We start from the raw sequence: 6,000 nt of genomic DNA on the forward strand, positions 1-6,000 counted from the left end.
CCAGGGACAGAGCAGAATTTGCCTAAGAGGAGAAGCAGAGAGGGTATTCAGGCTATGAGAATGGTCCATCTTATCATCATTACCGTTGCTGAGTGTGTTTGTCATTTCTTGGTTGCAAAGCACAAAGCCTAAATCAACCAATTTTTATTACTGCTAATCAGATCACAGGCCAAGTTAGAGATCCTGTAATTCTAGGGCCAAGGTTCCACCCTGGACATCTCAACAGGAAGCTGAAGGCTGTGCAGGACGTCTGGGAAAAGCCACAGGGCTTTCTGGTATTACAGTGACCTGTCTTGAATGTTAGGGTACAGTCCTGAGATTAAAAATGTTTACCAAGGTGACACTGACTTGGCATAAATCAACCATTTGGTGCCATTTAGCACTTTCACAGGGTCGTGCCACCACCTCCTCTAGTTCCAGCACACTCCCGTTCCACCAGAGTGCACTCCTGGTCCGTAAGCAGCTCCTCCCACTCTGTCCTCTCCCAGCCCCAGGCCACCACTCGTGTACATTCTGACTTCATGGATTTGCCTCTTCCAAATGCTTCATATGAATGGAACCATGTAATGCGTGGTCTCTTGTCTCTGAATTCTTTCATTTATGCATCTTTAAAGTTAAACTCTCTTGCATCATGTATTAGGATTTCACATCTGTGATAACGGAAGAAGCAACTATGGTATGGATACATCACGATCGGTTTATCCATTCATCCACTGGTTTACCTTTTTCTGCCCTTTAGCTATTGTGGAGAGTGGTGTTATGAACATGCAGGTGTATGTATTTGTTTGAGAAATTGTGTTCAGCTCTCTTAGGCATCTAGCCAGGAGTGCAGTTGTACAGTCATACAACTAACGAATAGCACAGTCCATAATTCTATGCTTAAATACCTGAGGAGCTGCCAAACTGTTCCACAGAGTTGCTGCACCTTTACATCCCCACTGGCAATAGATGAGGGTTCCACGTTTCCTCTACATTGTCACCAACACTTTTGTTTTCCCCCTTTTTTTAAACATAAGCATCTTAGTGGTTGTGACATAGTAAAATTTCTGGGATTTTGACTTTTTGTAACAATCTTAGTTAATAATCTGAGAATTTGCCAGAGGCAGAGACGGCAAGTGAAGAGTGTGGTTGGGAACCTGGTCCACCAGGTCCCAGAGGCTTCTCTGAGCTCTGGGACACCTATCCTCTGTACTGTGTACACAGCTGCCTAGAAGGCATCCACAGAACATGACTGATGTGCAGGCCGTGGGTGGATTATTTAAACCTGCTCAGTTGCCTGACCTGTAGAATGAGGGTTAATAATTATGTCTTTCGCTTCCTATAGGAGCCCAGATCAGACCAGACCCTAATCTGTGACCTGAGGGGCTTGGGGCCTGAACCTGCAGGTCAGAGTCCTGGTGTCACTTGGGGAAGAGAACATGTGACCTTGCACATCACACTTCTGATCCTTAGCAAACCCTCTAGAAATGTTCACTCACAAGAGCTCATAGGAGTTCAAGTAGTAGCCAAAAAGGGCAAGCATTATAAAATAAGCACAAGTTAGGAACTGTGTTGTTTGTTAGCAAAAGGAGACATGAGTTCAAGTTGTAGTTGAAAAATAAATTTTTAAAAAAGGCTGGGAGTTTGCTGACTCTGAATCTTTACCTTTTTCATTCTTATTATGTTTAAATGTTTCCTTTCCCCTCTGCTGTGTGAGGAGCCACTGAGTCATAAATGTTCAGGATATTATTTCCTGGATTCTAATTGGGGCTGGGCAGGTCTGTCCAGCTGTACGAGCTCAGGTCCCTGAGCAGGACTCCAGCTGCAGATTCTCCACCCACCACACAGACACATGTTATCTATCTATATCTATCTGTCATTTCTCTATCAATATCACCTATCTATCTGTAGTGCATCATCCAACTAACTAGCTATCATCTGTCTACAAAGAAAAGCAAGGATGTACACTGATACATGCAGTTCCAATCTCTGACTCCACAGGGTTTCTGCTGTTTTCCCCTTTCCTGGACCAGGGACTCCCTTCTTTAACAGGAGACACCTGTTTTCCATTGTCCCTTGCTGCTGTTCAGTAGCTCAGTTGTGTCTGACTCTTTTTGACCACATGGACTGCAGCATACCAGACTTCCATGTCATTTACCATCTTTGGGAGTTTGCTCAAACTCATGTCCATTGAGATAGTGATACCATCCAACCATCTCATCCTCTGTCGTCCCCTTCTCCTCGTGCCTTCAATCTTTCCCAGCATCAGGGTCTTTTCCAGTGAATGGGCTCTGGGCATCAGGTGGCCAAAGTATTGGGGCTTCAGCTTCAGCATCAGTCCTTCCACTAAATATTCAGGGTTTATTTCCTTTAGGATTTACTGGTTTGATCTTCTTGCTGTGCAAGGGACTCTCAAGAGTCTTCTCTGGCACCACAGTGCAAAGCCATCAATTCTTCGGCACTCAGCCTTTTTTTTATTCTCCAGCTCTCACATCCATACATGACTACTGGGAAAACCATAGCTTTGACTAGATGAACCTTTGTTGGCAAAGCAATGCCTCTGCTTTTAAAAATGCTTGTTTGTAGCTTTTCTTCCAAGGAGAAAATGTCTTTTAATTTCATGGCTGCAGTCATCATCTGCAGTGATTCTGGAGCGAAAAAAAATAAAGTATTCACTATTCTCATTGTTTCCCTATCTATTTGCCATGAGGTGATGGGACAGATGCCATGATCTTGGCTTTTTGAATGTTGAGTTTTAAGCCAACTTTTTCACTCTCCACTTTCACCTTCATCAAGAGGCTTTTTAGTTCCTCTTTGCTTTCTGCCATAAGGGTGGTGTTATTTGCATATCTGAGGTTACTGATATTTCTCCCCACAATCTTGATTTCAGCTTGTGTTTCTTCTAGCCTGGCATTGCATATGATGTAGTCTGCATATAAGTTAAATAAGCAGGGTGACAATACACAGCCCTGACATACTCCTTTCCCAATTTTGAACCAGCCCATTGTTCCATGTATGGTTCTAACTGTTGCTTCTTGACCTGCATACAGATTTCTCAGGGAGCAGGTAATGTGGTCTGGTATTTCCATCTCTTGAAGAATTTTCCACAGTTCCTTATGTCTACACAGTCAAAGGCTTTAGTGTAGTAAATGAAGCCAAAATAGATGTTTTTCTGGGATTCTCATGCTTTTTCTGTGATCCAACAGATGTTGGCAATTTGATCTCTGGTTCCTCTGCCTTTTCTAAACCCAGATTTTATATCTGGAAGTACTTGGTTCACATACTGTTGAAGTCTAGCTTGAAGAATTTTGAGCATTATTTGCTAGCATGTGAAATGAGTGCAATTGTGCATTTGAGCATTCTTTGGCATTGCTCTTCTTTGGGGTTGGAATGAAACTGACTTTTTCCAGTCTTGTTGCCACTGCTGAGTTTTCCAAATTTGCTGGCATATTGAGTGCAGCACTTTCACAGAATCATCTTTTAAGATTTGAAATAACTCAGCTGGAATTCCACCACCTCCACTAGCTTTGTTTGTAGTGATGTTTCCTAAGGCCTACTTGCGACTTCACACCTCAGGATGTCTGGTTTATGTGAGTGATAAAACCATAGTGCTTATTTGGGTCACGAAGATCTTTTTTGTATAGTTCTTCTGTGTATTTTGCCACTTAAAAAGTGTTTCTTTTCTCTCCTTGTTATTTTCTGGAAATCTGTATTAAGATTGTATTGGGTATATCTTTCTTTTTCTCCTTTGCCTTTTGCTTCTCTTTTTTTCTCAGCTATTTGTAAAGCCTCCTCAGATAACCATTTTGCCTTTTTGCATTTCTATTTCTTGGGGATGGTTTTGATCACTGCCTCCTGTACAGTGTTACAAACCTTGGTCCATAGTTCTTCAGGCACAATATCAGATCTAATCCCTTGAATCTACTTGTCACTTCCATTGTATAATCAAAAGGGATTTGATTTAGGTCATACCTGAATGGCCTAGTGGTTTTCTCTACATTCTTTAATTTAAGTCTGAATTTGGCAATAAGGAGCTTATGATCTGAGCCACAATCAGCTTCCAGTCTTGTTTTTGCTGACTGTATAGAGCTTCTCCATCTTTGGCTACAAAGAATATAGTCAATATGATTTTAATATTGACCATCTGGTGATGTCCATGTGTAGAGTCTCCTGTTGTCGGAAGAGGGTGTTTGCTATGAACAGCGGGTTCTCTTGGTAAAACTTTGTTAAACTTTGTCCTGCTTCATTTTGTACTCCAAGGCCAAACTTGCCTGTTACTCCAGATATCTCCTGACCTTCTAATTTTGCATTCCAGTCTGCTATGATGAAAAGGACTGGTGTTTTGGAGTTAGTTCTAGAAGGTCTTATAGGTCTTCATAGAAACATTCAACTTCAGATTCTTTGGCATTACTGGTTGGGTCAGAGACTTGGATTACTGTGGTACTGAATAGTTTGCCTTGTACTGCATTTTGGACTCTTCTGTTGACTATGATGGCTATTCCATTTCTTCTAAGGGATTCTTGCCCACAGTATTAGATACAATGATCATCTGAATTAAACTTGCCCATTCCTGTACATTTTAGTTCACTGATTCCTAAAATATCGACATTCACTCTTGCCATCTCCTGTTTGACCACTTTCAATTTACCTTGATTCATGGATCTAACATTCCAGGTTCCTATGCAATATTGTTCTTCACAGCATCGGACTTTACTTCCATCACCAAACACATCCACAACTGGGTGTTATTTCCACTTTGGCTCAGCCTCTTCATTCCTTCTGGAGCTATTTCTCTGCTCTTCTACAGTAGCATTATCCATAATATATTTATTTACTCAATCAATCCCCCGTTATGTAGCTGTTGCCACTCAAACCCCTGTCTACTCATGGTGCCCTCCTCATCCTCCTCGGACCTCCACACCCTATTTAGGCTCTGGCTGCCCTGGCCAGGCCACGCTTCAGGGTGGACACTCCTTTCTCCTAGCCTATGTTCCCACACCCATGCCTGGCTGCTGTTTCTGTGGATACTTCCCCTCTCTACACAGTCTCCAACTCGGAGCCACTGAGCCCCCCTTCTCTGCCCACACCCTGAATGTAAGGCTGCCCATCTTCTGTGCTCCCCCAATGGCTTTAGGACTGGACTATCTAGGAAAACCCTAGCAAGGAAGGGGTTGTGGATGGGAGGGGCAGAAAAGGGAAAGGAAGGGCTGTGTGCAGCTTCTAATATCAACTGAAACTGACCAGTGACTGTAGCCTTTCTCCCCAATCAACTGACCAATCAACCATCTTTTATTCCACATTTATTGTATTAAGACAGTTGGGGGTTGAGGGTGGAAAACAAAGACACTTCAAGAAAACCTGTTTCCTGCCTTCCAGAAATATCAGGGGCGATGGGATGAACATTTTTAATCAAAGCTAATAGTATATGTGTCTGTTGTTATATAAAATATGTGCTCAAAAAACATAGATTTAAGCTATGAACATACTCTCTAAGAAATGGGCAAAATCACTGTGGATTAATTTTTACCTATGTAATATATCAAATAGCAGTTTTGAAAAGGTCCCACCCACCAGGGATTGTGATGGTCAAAAGTGTTTAGTGACTGGCTCTCCCTGATTCTGTTGTACACATTCCCCCTAAAGTGCAAGATGTATTAAAAGTATCAAATAATACTTTTGTAAAGAGTTGTCTATAGAGCTGCTCAATAGAATATTTGATTTAGAATATATAAAATAAAACCTGCGATATACAAATAAATGTCAGAACTTCAGTCACCACAATAATTCTTGTTTTCATTAATTTGCTGATAAAACTGTTGAGACACTTTCTTTGTTGATCATTGCTCTGAATGAGTAGATGTTACTAACTGGGGGTGGGTGGAGATGGTCCTTTGAGAATCAGCTAAGCTGAGTGTATGTATCTGGCCCTCATTAGTCACCTCTTTCATATTATGCAATATATAAAAACACAGACACTGAGAAAGCGAAACAAATGTGTGGATACCCTAGTCATCCAGCAAG

This window comes from Bos javanicus, chromosome 25 (genome assembly GCF_032452875.1).
Source record: "Bos javanicus breed banteng chromosome 25, ARS-OSU_banteng_1.0, whole genome shotgun sequence".
Taxonomy (NCBI): domain Eukaryota; kingdom Metazoa; phylum Chordata; class Mammalia; order Artiodactyla; family Bovidae; genus Bos; species Bos javanicus.